Genomic DNA, 20,555 nt, shown 5'->3' on the forward strand with positions numbered 1-20,555 from the left:
TGGAATAACTGCATTCTCTTCTTGGCTGTAAGTGATGCTAATTAAGAAAAATAATTGAAAACAGGAGAGTTAATTGGTAACATGATGTGAAAGTTGTATATACATTGGTTTCATTTCTGCCATGATTTACTCTAAACAAAGCAAAAGTATAAAATATCATAAATATCCCTTAATTTTAAAGGATTTTATTTATAAGATACACATAAATTTTAGGACCAACCTGGTGACAGCAAGCTAATTAGATAGATTAAAGGTATGATGACTGAGATTGTCATAGTTCATATGAGTACAGTTAGATAAAGCTGGAGGATTAGTCAGGTATTTCTACCTTCTCAATTGCCCATACATTTTTAACAGAAATTAACTTTGATCACAAAATTCACAGATAGTTTACTTACCCTTGTGATTTTACGTAGTTACAATGCTACAGAATGCACTACTAACGCAGGTGTCTAACTGAATAGCTTTGGCACGTGACAATGCTGTTGGCAGAATCACAAGCTTTCTAGTTTCAAGATTCTGATTACTCTAGCATCTTCTTAGCACCTGGTGTTGCCCTTTAGTGGTTTGTATGAGAGTTTATGTTGATGTCTCTTCTGCTGCTCCCACGCACACTGAAAAATCTGTTTGATTGCCTTGTGTTCTCTTGTGCCCTGGGAGCCTAAAGCAGTGTCAGAACTAAAGGAAAGGCTTAGTGAACTTTTACAAGTAAATAAATAAATATATTCAGATTCTTCACTTTTAGTGACAAGTAATAACATCACAACTTATATTTTGCTGTTGTTTATTTTTCTTTGTAACATCTACTTAAACTTTGCCACCCTCTCTGGTTGACATCATTTCTGAGATTAACCACTTTTATTTGGATTTGGATTTAGAAAATGCTCTGGTTTTATAGGGCTTTATTTTTTTTGAAAATGGAACTACACAATTGGTCATTTTTGTCTGTGTGGCCCAAGATCTTCAGAATATTTCTTAAGACTATTCCTCAGATTCTAAGCTTTATTTTAGTAAGCTACCCATTTTTGAAAGAGTGTTATTACAAAACCATATTTAACATATCATTGATGAGTGAGCATAAGAAGTAAAGTTTCTAAACTACTGTTGTTTGAATAAGAGAATTGGGTATAGAATGAGTTTTCATAATATGTAGAAGTAGAATTAATAGTACATGGAGGATTGTTGAGATTTTAAGGTAGTTTTGTGTCAAGGTTTATCAAATATTAGCATTTTTACACTTATTTTTTCCCACTTGAAGCTGGCTCTTCTCCTGCTCGCATTGCTGAAGTCTGAGTTGGTTTCTTTTAGTCTCAGATGGATCCAGCACATTTTTTTAACAACATGTAGGACTTTTATTCCTGGAGAGGCAAAACTCTATCCTTAACTATTCAAATGAAGAGTTCAGCTCCTAAAGATAGAGTGAAATAGATGTTAGCAGAGTCTAAGGAGCATGAGAGATGATGGAACTGGAACAGTTAACAAAGACAGAGTTGGAATTTGATTAACTTGAATGATTTTTGCTACATGCTCCCAACAGAGAGAAAAATAGAAAATTGAAGTGATGGGTATGTCGATTTGCTTGATGAAAGATCCTAGCACAATGTATGCATGGGTTGAAATAGCATAATGAAGCACATAAATGTACAATGCATGTAAACATATTTGTGCACATAACATAGTTATATGTGTGCTTTATTTTTTGTGTGTCATTGAGTTAATTCTAAAGAATGAGTAAAATCTTAGATGAATATATATCACTCCTTATCAAGAGCTACTGTATTACAGGAGGTGATTTTCAAATGGGTTTGATAGTGTGTATGAAAAAGATAGAAATTTTTGATTTAGCATTCTTTATATTTTGATAATTTATTAGCAAGACTTAAAACTAAGTAAAGAAGATCATGAAATTCAAAATATACAGCACAAAAAGAAATGTGTCAGGGCATTTTGAAAACCTTGTTTTGCACTTTTGAATAAGGAACATATTTTGGATTAAATAAAATAGATATTAGGCATGATTTTATGAATAAATTAATTTCAAAATAACTTCATATAATCATAGAAATAAGTGATGTCTCACTCAATTACTTCTCATCAAGATGCAAAATAACTAGTGTGCAGTGTCACAAACTAAAAACAAATGTTTCTGTAATTCCCCAGCCAGATCTCGGCTGGCCCTAAAAAGAAATGACAACATAGTTTGTTATCTCTAACTGTTGCTGAATTCTGTTCGTGATGCCTTTCTCTGTATTATTGAGCAGACCTGGAGGATCTTGATTCAATTTACTTTAATCAGAAGACTTCTAAAATGCTTCTGGTTAGTATTTGGTTTGAATGAACCCAATTTATTAAAAATGTTAGATGTTTCCACTTAGCATAGCCTGAATAGCTAAGAGGGAAATGATAGCACAAGCATAAAATGGCATAATAAATCAACCAACAACCTTTTCCTTCTAAACATTCCCAAGGTTAGTTTTCATCTTAATAGAATTGCTGATCTGTCAACTGATCAAGTGTAGATACGCTTGTGGCCTGTCTCAATAAAAAGAAGGATGCCAACAATAATGAGAAATAACCCCTTTGAGTATTGTCTAAAGCATTTTTTTGGTTTCCTGTTTATGCTTTGTGTGCATTGAAAAAAATCTTTTCCCTTCTTCAGAGTAAAATTTCGATTGATTAAAAATGAAAAGAACTTAGCTTGAACACATTTTTAAGTGTCGTGGAACAACAGCCCATTGGGGTAAATAATATTTTCAGATTTGACTTTAGATTTCAATGAAGACAAAACCATTTGATTAGAATCTCTCAGTTTTTCAGGGGTCAATAAAGAGTCCCCAGTATTTGAGGCATTTTTTAAAGGTTTCTTTTGAAGAAAATATATACTAATGCTACATACATCATTAGTGACCTCAAGAATGTCTTTGTGTATTTCACACACTGAAGGGGAGAGAAACAGAGGCCTCTCTTTAGAATCATGAATCAACTCCACACTATCAATTTTATTTTGACAAATACCAAGCATTTTGATGTTCCCACAGACAACGGCAATGACAGTTACATGACAGCTCTCATTTCATGTTTGGAAAAGAAAAACAAAAAGCTTTTAAAGAAGATAAGAAAATCATATCACCTAGAATAAAACCTCTAGTCAGAAAGATGATGCAGCAATATGGTGTATCAACTAGTTTTGAAACTGTTTCTACACAAAGTAGATGCAGAAAGTATCTACCCTGCTTATCTTGTATATGAATGTGTGTCCCCACTGACATCACTAGATTTTGCTGAATAAACTCCAATTTCAATATAAATTATTGGCCTAAACATTCTTCTACATCTAGGAGAATCGTCTACTCATGGAAGAATGCCAAACCTAGAACCTGATAAGCATCGCATGAATCTCTGCCAACCTTTTGGAAGCACACAGGTCACTTTACCAGCAAAAATGTTCAAATTTGTCTTATGAATGTCTGTCAGACTTTCGATTTCACTCTTGTTGAGCAAATGTTTAGACGCTCTATGGAAGAATTTCAATAGGGCATATTGACAGCTTCACTCAGTCAGCTACAGGTTGGAGCACTGATTTTTGTGCACCAATGATGGACCATTCAGATTTGACAAACCATTTAGAACTTTATGCCAGTAATTTGTTTGGATATGTACCCCGTTATGCTAAAGTGCAATTAAAAAAAACACTCCAAACTTTAATTTCCATAGATCATTAGGATATCCAATAGTTTCTTTTAATTCAATTAATTTTGAATTATTATTATTATTATTATTTTGATTTTTTGACATAAGGTTTCTTTGTGTAGCTTTGGTGCCTGTCCTGTACCTAGCTTTTGTAGACCAGGCTGTCCTCAGACTCACAATGATCTGCCTGCCTCTGCCTCCTGAGTGCTGGGATTAAAGGCATGCACCATCACCATCCACCTCAATTTTGAATAATTTTACCTAAAACTGTGTCACCATAAAAATTTACAAAGGCATTTAGTGTACGAGTTCAGAATCAATAAGCACAAACACACAAAATTGCGTGCACGCACATCTTTATGAACATCAGTTTAAGAAAAATAGCTATAGCAAACTTTTCTTTACCTCCTGCAGATAGACAGAAAAATGTTCTAATGAAACTTGAAGTTTTGTGGATTTAAAATGTCATTCAGACTTTCTGGTCATTTAACTTCTAACACTTCTCCCTTTTTCTCTCTTCCTTCATTTCTTCCTTTTTTCCTTTTCTCTTACTTTCCCTGTTCTTTCTTCTTTCTTTTGGAGACATTGTCTCAGTATGCAGTATGTAGCCAGTATCACTTGAATCAATGACCCTCTTAAACATCTGAATATTGGGATTACATTGTTCACTACCCCATCCATTTAATACTGTTTAGTGGCTGTGTGGTTTGTATCTCTACTGCTGCATTCAACCCCGCGGACTTGTACACTGCATTTCACATAACACAGATACAAATCCCTACTTTCCACCATAAAGATTTGAATACATATGAGAGAAGAGAAGAAAAATGAAGAGATAGTGAGAGGGTTACTTCCTACCAATACAACTCCATCACACACCATTGTCTAGAAATGAAGCGGGCAGCAGCTAAATATTGTTATAGCAAAATAAATCATTTACCAATAAAACATCAAAGACTAAAACTATTAAAATAAGATAACATCATTAGTTTGTATATGTACACTTGCTATTTAAAGTGAGAGGGATGGTAAAACACTATACAGTATAATGTTATTCTCTTATAGACATTTCTTCTGAATTGTAGAAAAGAAAAAGAACAACATAAACAAAGCTATTCTTCTTTTGAAATAGAAGCATTTTATATTGACTATTAAATAGTAAATTGATTTTACACTTAAAACTGAAAAGTGAGCTGGGCGGTGGTGGCGCACGCCTTTAATCCCAGCACTCGGGAGGCAGGGGCAGGCGGATCTCTGTGAGTTCGAGACCAGCCAGGTCTACAAAAGCTAGGTACAGGACAGGCACCAAAGCTACACAAAGAAACCTTATGTCCTGGACAGGCTCCAAAACCACAGAGAAACCCTGTCTCGAAAAAACCTCAAAAAAAAAAAAAACTAGGAAGAAGAGGGCCACCTTCAACCCATCACCTCAGACACAATGCTACATTGTGATCTTATGAACTAACTTGGTTTAATAGAGCCCCATGAGTACTGTAGGACTAGCCATTTTTAAATTGCTATACATTTTCCACATGAAATAAAAATACTATTATAAAGTACATATGTATATACTAAATATCCAGTATACTCTGAATTGTTGTGTATTATAAATTATGTCCATTACCCTGATAATGTATAACATCTGTGTTTAAATATTTAGTTTGAAACAAAATATATCTCTTTATTTTACATAGTTGTCACTGGTGTGTATGTGTGTGTGTGTGTGTGTGAGTGAGAGAGAGAGAAATACAGAGACAGGGAGAGAGAATTTAGTTAAGTATTCTTTGTGATTGTTGCCTTGTGTTCAGTATTTTATGTTGGCTTATAAAAAAGTTCATTAAATATTAAACCTATTTAATCTTTGTAAAACTTCATGCATGTTTCCAAAAATCATAATTTTAATTCATTATACCCTATGAATGAGTACATTTTATTGCTTTGAGCTTACAGTTCTGATGTGCAGAAACTTTGGTTAAAGTACCATTTAAAACATCGAGTTGTCTAATCTCTACAGTTGGGATTCTGTAGGTGCGATCAGAGTCACAGCTCCTCCAAATGATTAGGGAAGGTAAGCATTCAGTGTCAAACTAGAGAAGTGTCCAATACTTGAAAGTCAATATTAACAAAAGCAGGGACCAAAATATGTTACTACACAGCACACAAAATGAAATTATCTTCATAATGAAACTGGGAGCAGTTGGCAAGTCCCAGAGTAATAGCTGTCTGCACAGTGTAGTTGGGAATGAATGTGGTTGTCACCGGAACTGGCTATTCTGCTCACATTCCTGGAGTCTGAGTTGGTTTTTCTTAGTCTCAGATGGATCCAGCACATTTTTTTTTAACAACATGTAGGAATTTTATTCCTGGAGAGGCAAAACTCTATCCTTAACTATTCAAATGAAGAGTTCAGCTCCTAAAGATAGAGTGAAATAGATGTTAGCAGAGTCTAAGGAGCATGAGAGATGATGGAACTGGAACAGTTAACAAAGACAGATTTGGAATTTGATTAACTTGAATGACTTTTGATACATGCTCCCAGAAATAGAGAGAAAGATAGAAAATTGAAATGATGGGTATGTCGATGTCCTTGATGAGATAGCACAATGTATACATAGGTTGAAATATCATAATGAAGCACATAAATGTACAAAGTGTGTGGACATATATGCACATAACATAATTATATGTGTGCTTTATTTTTTGTGTGTCATTGAGTTAGTTCCATAGGATGAGTAAAATCTTAAATGAATATATATCTTTTTTTATTGAGAGCTACTGAGTACCAGCCTCAGCAATCTCTCAGAGGTCGGAATAGGACTTCTAAGACAAGCAAAGATTGTCCTGGGAACGGGATCGGAGGGGGGAACAAGCTGACTTATGCACATTTTTCTGCAAGTTTTTATTCCTTAGGGGAAAGATGAGCATAAGGACATAAGGCATAAAGGGACATAAAAGGTAAGGATAAGAAAAAAAGGGGTTATCTCCACAAAGCTTAAGTTTATATAGGCATACAGACAAGTTAACAATCTCATAGGCAGTAACAATAGTATCAAGCATGCATTTTCAGAGTCACAGGAAACCAGGTAGATCCAGTAAGGAGGCACCTTTTGTTTCAGAGGGGGTGTGGCTGTGAAGTTCCCCTCCTGCTAGGAACACAACCTTGGTATCTATACTGACCTGTGGACTTGATTTGCATTAGCATCTAGCTGGTTGAGTTAAAGGGAATCTTTTCTGGGGACCTGCTTTTGATGACAAGAGGGTGCCCAAGTGAGAATTTTTCTCTCTGTAGCTAGTTTTAGCAACTGAGGCCTTTTTCCTGCATAAACAGTTAATTTCCTGGGCTATGATCCCATGTTAGTTGAAACCAAGGTAAAGGGTAATACAGAATATTAGTAGCCTGTTAAGTCTGAGCAGAAGGCCAGGGGATTATACCTGAGTCTGCTGTTAGAGCAGACATACTGCCTCCTGTATCAGGCTCCTTTCTTAACAGTGACTTCTGTCAGTAAAGAAACTTTGTGGGTGACTATTTTATGTAGATTTTGGCTGTGAGAACAAAGGCTTGACAGAGTTCTTTTCACACAATGACTTCATGGTGTCTGGTGTCAGGGGTTGAGGGGTGGGGATTAGGAGGGTAAGTGGAAGGAGATCCAGTTGCCCTACAGAAAAAGCTGGTTTACACACTCCTGGGATACTAAAGAAAGGAGAAATACCATGATCTCACAAAATTTTTACAGAATTGATAGTGACTTATCCAAAGGACAGTGAGCCTGTAACCCTGCATAAGATGGGCCAGTACAAGTGGAGTGTATGTATCCACTTTCTCCGGATTAGTCCAGTAGATCTCTCAGCTGTACATTTACTTTATGATACTGGTGGCTTCAACAACTCCTGCTAGCTAGAAGACACTTGGACAGTTGCCTCACCATGCAGTAGGAGAAAAGCTCCAGACCACTGATAGAGCTACCTCCAGGTGACAACACAGGAATAGTATTCAGTTTCTATGATCTTCTTTATCCATGTGTCGGCCCTTGGTGGATTCTGTAAGGTTTGAAAAACAAATATTAATTATTTAGATATAATTGACACTTAAAGAAGTTATAACTTTTTAAAATTATTTTTATTGAACTATATTGTTTCTCCACTCCCCTCCTTTCCTCCCATTCCTTCTATCCTCTCCCATGATCCCCATGCTCCCAATTTACTCAGGAGATCTTCTCTTTTTCTACTTCCCATGTAGATTAGATACATGTGTATCTCTCATAGGGTCATCTTTGTTGTCTAGGTTCTCTGGGATTGTGAATTCTAGGCTGGTTTTTCTTTGCTTTGTGTCTAAAAGCCAATTATGAGTAAGTACATATATTTGTCTTTCTGGGTCTGGGTTACCTCACTCAATATGATGTGTTCTAGATCCATTTATTTGCCTGCAGATTTCAAGATGTCATTAAATTTTTTCTGCTGTGTAAAATTTTCATTGTGTAAATGTACCACATCTTCTTTATCCATTCTTTTGTTGAGGGACATTTAGGTTGTTTCCAGGTCCTGGGTATTACAAATAATGCTGCTATGTACATAGCTGAGCAAATGTCCTTGTGGTATGACTGAGCATCCTTTGAATATATACCCAAATGTTGGGGGAGTCTGCTTGTCTGTATTCCGCCCATCCAGACTCTAGAAATAATCACAAAGAAATCTGTATTAAGTGCAATACTGTTTGGCCAATAGCTTAAGTGTGTTTCTGGCTAACTCTTATACCTTAAATTAACCCATCTCCCTTAATCTGTGTTTTGTCACATAGCTGTGGCTAACTGGGTAAAGTTCTCTCTGGCATCCAGCATCTGTTTCTGGCAGGGCTACATGGCTTCTCTCTGACTCTGCCTTATTTCTCCCAGCTTTCAGTTTAGTTCCCCCTCCCACAGCCTTGCTCTATTCTGCCCTAACACAGGTCAAAGCAGCTTCTTTATTCATTAATCAATAAAATAATCACATATATGGAGGGACTTCCCACACCACCAGAAAGTGGTATTGCTGGGTCTTGATGACGGTTGTTTCCTAGTTTTCTGAGAAGTTGCCATACTGATTTCCAAAGCGGCTGTACCAGTTTACGCTTCTACCAGCAATGGAGGAGTATTCCCTTTATCCCACATCCTCTCCAGTATGAGTTATCATCAGTGTTTTTGATCTTGGACATTCTTACAAGTATAAGATAGAATCTCAGAGTTGTTTTGATTTGTATTTCTCTGATGGCTAAAGATTTTGAGCATTTCTTTAAGTGTCTTTCAGTTATTTTAAATTCAAGATGTTTTATCTTAACTGAAAAAGAAGATGTTACAATTAAAACCAGAGATATGAAGCAGTTTTGGAAAGTGTGAAACTGAGGTCATGAAAAGGTCATGGAATTCTTTCCTGATGTCACAGCTTCCACCATGTAAAGGTTGGACCCCTAAGAAACTTGATTTGTTATAGGGCTTTGTAACTCCTCTGTGTGCTTTCACTGTATGTTTGCTAGAGGATATTTTCCTTGAATCAAATTTGTGTTTAATAATTTTGAGGTATAGACATTATTAAGTGTTGAGAAGTTATGCTATTTCATATTCAAATGTGATCTGATTTGTTTATAGGTGGAGAGCTTTTGCTTAGAAAAACAGCATTCCACATCATAAATTATTCAAGAAGCAACTCCACTGACTTGCATCTTTCTTTGTAAATGTTCTTTTCCCTCAACTGTGCAGGCTGCTCCTAGCTTTAGATTTATATTTCACTTCAGATAAAGTATGCAAAAATCTCAATATTATATAATGCAATGCACTTTTCATTGTGTAGATACTTTTAAAATGTCTTGACCTTTCAAATTACAATATATAATATCCCCTAGAAAATGTATAGTTTCTACAAGTGGGAAAACATAAGGGCCTTTGAATTTGAGAACTGAATGGTTAACTAGACTACCTCACTAGCACTTACTCTTTATTCAGACTTAACAGGTTATTTTAAAATGGAGCCTAGAAAAAATCATAGAATATCTTGATACATTTAAGAGATGGAAACTGTGATTCTGCTAATGTTAATATGTATTATGTCTATATGGTAAAAAAAAACAGGACAAATACAAAAGGACAAAGAGAGAGCTGGAGATGTGAATCAGTGAGTAAAGGAGATTCCTGTCCAAACAGAAGGACCAGAATTCAAATCCCTGACAACCGTGAAACCTTAACCTCAGAAATGGCAACTGGCAGTGACAGAGAGACAAAATAATCATGCAGACTAGCTGGCTGTAGTTCCAGCTTCAGTGCAAGGCTTTGTCTCAAAGGAATGAAACAGAGTGATAGAGAAGGACACTCAGCTTCCTTTGCTGGCTTCCATGTGTACAGCCCCACACCCCAAAAACATACAAAAGCATATACTATAACACAAAAGAAAAACAACAATTTGGATAGTGAAAAGAAACAAATCTTTCATGTCATATTTTAAACAAGTTTTCACTGCTTTATATTTGTTTTATTATATTATTTTGTTTCCAGGGGATACAGTCAATCGATGTAGTACTGGATATGAGAGAGTTCACAAGGCAGACCAGGCTGGCCTCTAACTTACTGAGATCCTCCTGCCTCTGCCTTCCTAGTGCTGGAATTAAAGGCATGCATCACTACTCCCAACCCTACTTTTATTTTAAAAGTCAGTGTAAAGCATGAGGTTGATATAAAGATTAATCCATTTGCAATTAACTACTACCTACAATTTGAGGGATTTAATAATGTAAAGAACAAGGAAGCAAAATTTCTAAATATTAATTAAATAATTAAAAATTTGACACAGATTCTACCTACAAAGATATTTTCTCGCTGAAAAATCTCTTCTTGTAATTATCCTTTCAAATTTTGGAGTAAAGCAGAAATGAAAAAACTAAAATCCCACTTCAGAAATGCGGTACAAGTTGCTGAAATTATGATTCAGTGACAGAAATAAATGCATCTAAAAGTGTGTGAGTATAATTATGTACCACAGGTAGTAAATGTCATGTTATGTTTCAGTGATTTTATGGATATCAAACTCATCTGTATGCTATTTCTAATAGCAGTTTTATGACCAAACTAATAAATATAGGAAACTGTTCTTATTTTAATAATACATGGTTTCTTATGGTGGTAGTTTATTTTGGCTAATGTAAAATGATAAATCTGAAGGCTAAGGTTAAAGCAACCCTTGAAAAATAATTTAAAATATGGGATGAAATCCTTGTCCTAGATCTTCCTAAAGTCATTATTACATTTTTTGAAAGTATACTTCAGGGGCTTCTTTTCCACTTCAAAGTTAAAGCCATTAAACTTACTGTTCCATGTAATAAATTAATAAACAAGAATAGATTAACCAAATGATATGGAGCATTACCTTCTTGCAGTTCCTCTTGCCGTTATCTCGTTCATTGTTGTTTCTCTCTTGGGACCTGGTGAAAAGTTCTATTTAAATTTAGATTGAATAAAGTGCTCAGTAAGACATTTCAGGATCCCAAAAGAGTGGTATGTGAGAGAGAGGGAAAAATGGACTCCCCCTCCTCTGCCCATAATGCATCGGCATATGGGTAGCTTTGTTGATTATGACTACTAGGTTAACACAGGCAGTGGCTGAACTCCCAGTAGAGCTGAGAAAACAACCCAGAAATTATTTCACTCAATGACAGCTATCTCTTGTACCTCAGTGAACTCTAAAACTGACCTTCCTTGTGAACCACTGTCTTTAAACTTGAGAATATTGTGCACATTTGTTATTTGCTATGGAGTGAAAAAGCAGCAGGCAGCAATCACTATGTAGCTTTCCCTTGTGTTGAAAGCTCTTCCTGGGTCACTACACTGTGACTTCCACCAGGATGCATTTTGCACTTTGAGGTCAATCCTTGCTGTCTACAGCTAAGGTAAGTTCTAACATCAAACCAAAAGCCAATGATACCAAGGCAATACACATGAATTCAGAAAATTCCATCTCCATTAACACAGGTTATTATGTATGTTAGGCAACAATATGACCACTTTGACAAGACAATGATATCAAATAGAATAATAACTCTACTGCTACTTTGTTTCTTATAGATGAGATGCGACCTATAAAATAGTAGAATTAGGAAAGTCTGCTGAAGTTAGACTCGGTTTGTTTGTGTCAATAAAATGTCTAAAAAGTCTTTACAAGTGAATCTTCTAGAAAACATCTAAACTAATAATAATCTTCATGTGCAATTCAAACAACCATCATGAGATTGAGATTTTTTGTGGATATTTCTTTGCATCCATAGACAGGCAAAGTCTCTTTCAACCATGTTTTCTTTCTTGTGACAATCATTGGGCTCATGTCATACCCAAGAAACAAATAAACATGTGTTCATAGAAAAAAACAAAACAAACGAATGAATGAAACCAAGATTGGACACTGATAATAATGTTGATATGTAAGAAATTTATTCATTTTATCAATTAAGAACCTTCAAGTTTCTAACCTTTTTTCATGAGTAAATACTACCAAAAAAATTAACTGGCCCACAGAAATAAAATCTCTCTTGTATTATTAGGTACAAAACCAGCATCTTCTCATTCCATTCTATTCAGTCTTGACAAGGAATTTGCATATGAACGATAACCCCAAATGTGTGTCTTACTTTCTTAATTTTGCTAGTTGTTATAAAAACTGTTCTTGGTCACTTGCTGAAGGAATATTTATGGAGTACCTACAACAGAGAGACATCATTTCAGTACTGAGGGGGAGAAATAGTATATAAATATATAGGATTTCAGCACACACAGGATTTAGCCAAGACTCTCAACCTTTCTAATGCTGCCATTCTTTAAAACAGTTTCTCATGTTTTACTGACCCCCAACCATAAAACTAGTTTTGGTGCCACTTCAAAACTCTAATTTTTCTGCTGTTAAGAATTATACTATAAATATTTTTATAGATTCAGGTTTTTTAAAGGGGTTGGGACCTACAAGTTAAGAAGTACTGTTCTGGAGTCAAGATGAAGAAAAAAACTCCATGAGAAATTAAAATATCATTAGTGATAAATTGTAATTGAGATGGGATGATAAAGTAGCAAGGTCCTGACATATGGGATGCTTTGTATAAACTCTCACTGAAGAGACAGAGTTCAAACATGACATATATTCTTTATCAGGTCTTCTGTTGAGGTACATCTAGGTGGTTTCTATTTTCTGGATATTACAAATAATGCAATGAATATGCTTGTGCAAGTGTCTCTGCAATAGGATGGAATTTCCCATTGGTACATGTCCAAGATTGGAATAGCTGAGTGTGTAAGTATATTCCTTTGTCCCACATTATCAGGAGAAGGAGCTGTCACTTTTATTGATCTTAGCCATTGTGATGAGTATAAGATAGACTCTCAAAGTAGTTTTAATTTGCATTTCCCTGATGGCTAAGGGTGTTAAATATTCCTTTAAGTGATTCTCAGATATTTGTATTTCTTCCTTTTAGAATTTTCTGGTCAGATATGTATCCCAGTTCTTAACATTGCGTTATTTATTTTATTGATGTCTACATTTTTGAGTTCTTTATGTAGCTTGGATATTAGGCCTCTGTTTAATGTGTAATTTTTAAACATTCTTTTCCATTCTGTAAGCTGTCAATTTGAATTATGGTGTTCATTGTTATACAGAAGCTTTTCAGTTTTATGAGGTCCCATTTATTAAATAATTGATCTTACATCTGTACTAAGTGTTCACTTCAGAAAACTTTTCTGTGACTATGAGGTCAAGGCTATACCCCACTTTCTCTTCTAACAGGCTCAGTGTGTCTGGTTTTATGTTGAGCCATTTGATCCATTTGAAGTTGAGTTTTGTAACAGGTTGGTATGGGAAATCCTTCTGTATACGTGTTGCTTTTAATGGTTAATGAATAAAGCTGTTTCAGCCAGTGGCTTAACAGAATAGAATAAGGCAGGAATTCCAAGCAGAGAAAGCGGAGAAAATAGGTGGAGACAGTGAGATGCCATGTAGCTACTGCAGTAGACAGATGCCGGATGCTGGATAGAACCTTACTGGTAGGCCACAACCACATGGCAATACACAGATTCATAGAAATGGGTTAATTTAAGATATAAGAGCTAGTTAGGAATACACTAGAGTCATTAGCCAAACAGTGTTGCAATTAATATCATTTCGGTGTGATTATTTCAGGTCTAGACAGTTGAGAAATGGACAAGCAGTGTTCCTTTACAGATTGGCGCACCAACACGGAGTAGCTAAATCCACAAAAAAACTGAGAGAGCTTGGAAAGGAATTCTAGAAACAAAAATGCAGCATTTAGTGGAGCTTTATAATAACCAACATTTTTTTTTTCAAATGGGCTCTGTTTGCTGGAGGCAAACAGGGGTGCCATGGCACCTTTAAGAGAGGGCTTCCTGGGCTGGATGGTGGTGGTGCACGCCTTTAATCCCAGCACTTGGGAGGCAGGCGGATCTCTGTGAGTTCGAGGCCAGCCTGCTCTACAAGAGTTAGTTCCAGGACAGGAACCAAAAACTACAAAGAAACCCTGTCTCGAAAATTCAAAACGAAATAAAAGAGAGAGAGGTCTTCCTGATTCAGCAGTAACAGCGTAAAAACCACACAGTTTCAAAATGGCAGCTTCCTGGTTTGTGCTGTCAGCATGGACTCTAATGCTTTCAGGAGGCTGTGAACTTAAATGAGGTCTGTGAGTAGCATGTTTCAAATAACTTAATGATGAAATAGACCCACTGCAAAACTGGATTTGGGGTGGAGAGAATGGCTCTCAAGGGCAATGAACATGCCTTTGCCATGTTGGACTTAGCAGAGTAAGAATGCAGTTCAACCTAGCCATGCCGTCCAAGCATTTTAAAATAAAAAGTGCTCCTGGTCAAAAAAATTATTACAGATATGCAATAAAGACAACTTCAGATAGAAAAGACCTCTAAATAAGTCATAGTATTGGGTAAATGTAAATAAGCTTGGAAAGAGAAGAAAAGAACATAGACCATTATAAAAGAAGTAAATGGTTTTTTAAAAAATAAAACAAAGTCTTTAAAGATGCAGAGTATAGACAGTCATAGATTAAAGGAGTAAAGAAAAATAAGACAGGTAAATATGGAAAATATACAGAGAGGCTGGATTATGTATACTATTGTATTTTATTTGAATTTTTTTTACTGTGAATGTGCTAAGTTCCACGAGATATTTTATTGTATGGGCTGCTAAGCTAAACCAACATATATATATATATATATATATATATATATATATATATATATATATATATTTTAAAGGAGTATTGACTTCAAAATTTGGGTCTAAGGATATGTTGCTTTGGAAGAGTTTCTGCTTTTGTTTTCCCAGGCAATGAGAACTTGTGGGTTCCTTATAGACTAATGTAGTTTGATCAAACAAGACCCCCTGAAAAGTCTCTGTAAACCACTAAAATTACTTCACCCCAAATCAGCAGGAAATAACCTGGAAAACTACACCCACACTCCTAAAAAATGGGTTATGGATATTTGTCTTTGTTTAGAGGGTTGGTTACAGGTTCTTATACATAATGGTTAGGGAAAAAGGCAAATAAAGGAGATTAGATTCAGAGTTCTTATTTTGAAAAGAAAAAAGGGGGAGTGCTATGGGACAATGATCTTATACCCTATAAAGATTTGTCACTTGTATTGTTTTAGTAAAATGCTGATCTGCCAGTAGCTAGACAGGCCAAACAGAATAAGAGATTTTTGGGAAGAGGTAAGGCTCAGTCTACAGTCATCATCCAGATGCAGAGGATGCAAGAGGAGAATGCCTCACTGATAAAAAGTACCAAGCCACATGGCTAGCACAGACAAGAATTATAGGTTAATTTAAGATGTAAAAGTTAGTTAACATGAAGTGTGAACTAATAGGCCAACCAGTTTATAAATAATGCAAACCTCCGTGTGTTTCTTTGGGACTGAATGACTATGGGACTGGGTGGGACAGAAACCTCTGTCAACACCAGGTAATATTATAAAGATATTTGCATTCTTCCACATGCCACCATCAGTTTGACCAGAACAATTTGCTGAAAGTAGTGTCTTTTTTCCAGTGTGTCTTTCTGCCCTCTTTATCAAAACTCAGGTGTTCATGGGTATTTGCATGTGTGTGTGTTTGTCATCAAAATAATATGCCCCATTAAAATTCCTGTCATTTTGATTTCTGTCTGTTTAATATTTCTGTTCTAATTTTGTCAGCCAAAATGAATTTTGCTCCTCCATTTGAGGATGTCTACAATACTAATGATGAACATAATACAACTGCCAGTGATTACTTCTTCAGTAGCTATTGGGATGGCTTCATAAATCCATCCAAATTATCTAGATAAATAAATTGGTGCAATATGTAATTCAACCAGATGCCCAAGTCTATGGAGTTTCTTGAACTCTAACTACCATGATAATAAGTTCAAGTGAAGAAATAATCTTTTCATTAAATACTCGTTGGGCAGTTGACCACCCATGTAAGCAGGAAAGAAATTTTGATGCCTATCTTGGACCATATGCAAGAGATAGTTAAGAATGGATCATATATAAAATTGATTGGTTTAAAAAATGGGTGGAGGTTAATTATCTTCATAATCTGATGAGACAAGCAATTTACTGCAGGATACTACAGGTAGTAACAACAAATAAAACTTCTATAAAATGGTATTATGAAAATGCTGTTCAATCAAAGACAGTGTTAAAAGAAAAACAAGACCATAAAGTAGAAGAAAGCAATTGTGATACCAAGATCAACTAAAGCTGGACTGCATACATCACTTAGAAGTTAAGAAAAATGATACACATCATTCCTTAAAAACTCTAAAAACCTCATAGAAGAACCTCAGAAAAATTAATTAAAATAGCCAATTGATATAAGAATATGAGATAACTTCCACCCTCCTAATAAAAATTATTATTAACCCTGTATGCAGGGACCTAAAGAAATGGCTCAGATGTGATGGAGGAAAGTCATTGGTTAATTAATAAAGAAACTGCTTGGCCTGATAGATTAGAACATAGGTGGTAGAGTAAACAGAACAGAATTCTGGGAGGAAGAGGAATTGAGGCAGACGCCATGCCTCCCCTCTCCAGGGCAGACATGATGAAGCAAGCCGCCAGGTCAGACATGCTGAATCTTTCCTGGTAAGACTGGTGCTACACAGATTACTAAATGGGTTAGGCAAGATGTGAGAATTAGCCATTAAGAGGCTAGAACTAATGGGCCAAGCAATGTTTAAAAGAATACAGTTTCTGTGTAATTATTTCGGGGCATAAGCTAGCCAGGCGGCCAGGAGCCAGGTGGCAGGAATGCAGCCTGCAGCTCCATTCTACACAAATGTCTATAAAGCACCTGCCCAGACTGAGTTATGATCCACAGGGCCAATTCAAAAGCCCAGTATTGAGATCTGCTTCCATAACCCTGGTGCTAGGGATACAAAACAGTAGGTTCTTGCAGTTTGCTGACCAGTAAGACTAATCAACTGAAGAGCTTCAGGCTTCATGCTAACCCCTTCACATAGACCAAGGTTTAGAGTGAGAGAAAGTCAACCAGTATTACTCTAGACTTTACACACACATTCACATGGACATAAACACACTTTCACATATACATCACACACTAAAAACTAATAAAAAGAAAAATTTTTAAATTTGCATACAATAGTACTGCATAAACATTAAACTGAATAAAACTTAAAATGACACAAAGTCCAGATCATCATTAAAGATGCTGAATAAGAACTGTTGTCACTGTGTGTGAATGTGGAAAACATTTGGCTATTTTTTCTAAAGCAGAGCACATATAATAATATATATATATATATATATATATATATATATATATATATATATATATATATATAGAGAGAGAGAGAGAGAGAGAGAGAGAGACTTGAAACAGGAAATTTTATAACTTTTGATTTTCTCCAAAGTCATAGATATATAATGTAATTATAGGCATGAATCATGATGTTCATATTCCCTTAAGAAACAAATATTGGAAACAATTGCCTATTTACAGTAGAAAAAATGAAATCTGATGCTTTCAGGTAATGTAATACTAAACAACAGAGGTCAGAACTTTTGAGGCATTGATGGTGTAAGTCATGTTTATATGATTTGCAATGTAAAAAGAGCTCTTTGAATATTAAAACATTACAAATGTATCTACCCACACAGAATATACTACTCAGACTTGTATGTGTACCACAAACCTAAAGCACTCTATCTCTTGAAAAGAAATACTATCCTTTGTTAATATTGTAACAAAGCACATAACACTGTAGACTAATAACATAAACAGGGTTGAGATGGAGGTAGCAGACATTAAAAATAGAGCACATTTAGAATTGTTCAAATGTGCATTAGTGTATGGTACTCAGTATGCTATATACATACATGTAACAGTAATAACCCAGAAGAACAATCATCTTATTACTCACTCATAAGTGGTTTTTAAACATAAAGCAAAGAAAACCAGCCTACAAATCACAATCCCAGAGAACCTAGACAACAATGAGGACCCTAAGAGAGACATACATGGATCTACTCTACATGGGAAGTAGAAAAAGACAAGATCTCTTGCATAAATTAGGAGCATGGAGACCATGGGAGAGGATTGAAGGGGAGAGAAGAGGAATCAGGGAGCAGAGAAAAATGTATAGTTCAATAAAATCAATTAAAAAAATCAATTAAAAGCAGTTAAAAAGATTGTGAGTTTGAGGATAACCTACTGCTGTCACTATGTAAGTAGGTATAGTGTTAAATCGACTTCTAGTAGCTCTTATATTCTTTCTGCCTCATTCGGCCAGCTACAAATCACGGCGTTAACTTGTTTACTGCAAAGAGGAGTGAACAATTTCTAATACAGAAACACAAACTGTGTCCTCAGCTCTGAAGAATATTCACAAGAGATGGTATTTTCTTGTGGAGATGAGATTAGAATTGTATTTTACTTATTATTGCTAATTATTTGATTGCTCATTTCTTCTGGGCATACATCCTTATGTTTATATGCTCAGCCCATACATCTCCATTTTTGTTTGTTTTTCCACAGTCTTTATATTTGTATGTTCTGTCTATACATCTTTTTTATTTGTTCTGTTCATGCATCCTCAGGTTTTTTTTTTGTTCTCTTCATACATCCTTAAATACAATTTGATTTCCAAAAGAGAACAAAGAATACTTTTACATTTTTTTTTCTGTATTAAGTATGCTAGGCTTAGTTTGCTGTGAATGCTGTAATTTGGGCTGATGTCATACTGAATGGGCTTGGAGAGATACTTAGAGAATCCTGCTAGTATCCACAGCTGTAGGAGTGCTCTATAAATACACTGCTGCTGGTCTCTCAGCATAAGATTCCAGCCTCAAAGAGATCTAAGGCTTTACTGTATCAAAGGTATCACACTGACATTGTCACCACTATTCATTTATAAGCATCCTAAGCCCCTGGGGGTGATGGATGACTTCCCTCTCTTGCTGATAAAAAGAAGTTGACATTGCTTTATCATCTCCTCAAGGTTAAAAATCAATGATTTACCTGTGAAAACATCTGTTTGTAAGCGTGTCTCTGCTTCTCTCGGGAACCATATTTACATGCTGAGTTTTAAGCATATCAAAATGAGAAGCTTAAGGTTCATTTGGCCCATTTTCTCTTTAAAGATGCCAGAATGGCTCTCTGTGAGGAAGCGATGTCAGCCTACATTAATGTATTTGATCCATTCGTAGTAAGAATGAGTAAGATTTCCTCTCTAAAAATTAATGACTAGTATCTCTCAGCTAGGGGCCTGGAAATATGAGTGTTGATTTCAGATCACATGATGGGTGTAGAGTAAATGCCTATCAAAGGGAATTCATATACAGAAAACGTTGTTGTGTGCAGGAGGCAAGTGAATGCCTGAATGGACGTGTATCATTTGGCATGGGCTTGGCCATCTCAAAGTCTCAATGCCTCAGACACAGAGTGGCAAAGCCTTTCCTGGATGAAGAACAGAGGGAGGGCAAAACATTACTCTACATATCCACTGCAAGTGTTGATAGTGTCCACAGAAAATGTCTAAGCTACTTTTCTCTCCCCAAAGATTTTGGCCTGAAGGCTGCTTTCTTACAGAGACTGTTCCTATGAGATTAACTGAACTTGCCTCCTTGCTCAGTTGTTTGTAGCAACACCTATTCACCCACATCCTTTTCAACTGTATATAACAAACATACTAATGTTCAAGGGCTGCTGTGTCTTCTTCATTTAAAAGCCTAGCCCACAACTCCACTTAATACAGACATAGATAGATAGATGATAGATAGATAGATAGATAGATAGATAGATAGATAGATAGATAGATAGATAGATGATAGATAGATAGATCAGCATATCTGTATTTTTTCCATTCCTTTTCAGCCCCAATTAAGTCAACCCCTGGCATGATGCAGGCAAGTAGCAGTTGTGTTAATTTGGTGATTTTTGAAGAAACTTACGGGAAGAATGGATATTATCCCATTGAGAAAGTTGAAGGGTTTTCAGATTGAGGTGATTCAGTTCTATTCCCCCTAAATATCATAAAATAATATACTAGATATTGGTGGTGTCTTAGTGAAAGATATTGAGTGTAAGAGATGACTATATTTAAGAATCTACTGTTACCAGAGACACCATGGGCACAGTCAACACATGGGTGTTTTTGTGTATAATCTTCCAGATAGTATGAGTTTCCAGAGAAAACTCTGGAAATTTAACAGGAAAAACTGAATACCTTCCTACCAAGAGTCATCTCCTTACTAGAGCCTTTTGACCTTGGAATTTTCATTGCCCATGCTATCTAAGCCCTGCCATCTTGGTATTCTCATTAACTCCTCTCCTTTACA

The sequence above is a fragment of the Microtus pennsylvanicus genome, chromosome 10 (genome assembly GCF_037038515.1).
Source record: "Microtus pennsylvanicus isolate mMicPen1 chromosome 10, mMicPen1.hap1, whole genome shotgun sequence".
Classification (NCBI taxonomy): domain Eukaryota; kingdom Metazoa; phylum Chordata; class Mammalia; order Rodentia; family Cricetidae; genus Microtus; species Microtus pennsylvanicus.